Consider the following 282-nt stretch of genomic DNA (forward strand, 5'->3'; position numbering starts at 1 on the left):
GTATCTCAGTCCATTAGGATAGGTTCATCCTGGCATAGGCCTTCAGACAGATATGGGAAACACCGTTCACTTTAAACCATCTTTTTCTTTATCCATCTCCTTAATCTTTCCATGTGATTGGTTGACTCCGGTTATGATGTCCAGAAACTATCTGAGTAGAGCTCTGTCACTTTATATGAATTTTAGTATGCTTGAGTGCAAACTCGTGTACAGCAATTGGAATTTCGCATCAGGGTACTTCCTCCTGTAGTCAATAGGTATGCCAACCAAGGATATTCTTTA

The sequence above is a fragment of the Papaver somniferum genome, chromosome 1, assembly GCF_003573695.1.
Source record: "Papaver somniferum cultivar HN1 chromosome 1, ASM357369v1, whole genome shotgun sequence".
Classification (NCBI taxonomy): Eukaryota; Viridiplantae; Streptophyta; class Magnoliopsida; order Ranunculales; family Papaveraceae; genus Papaver; species Papaver somniferum.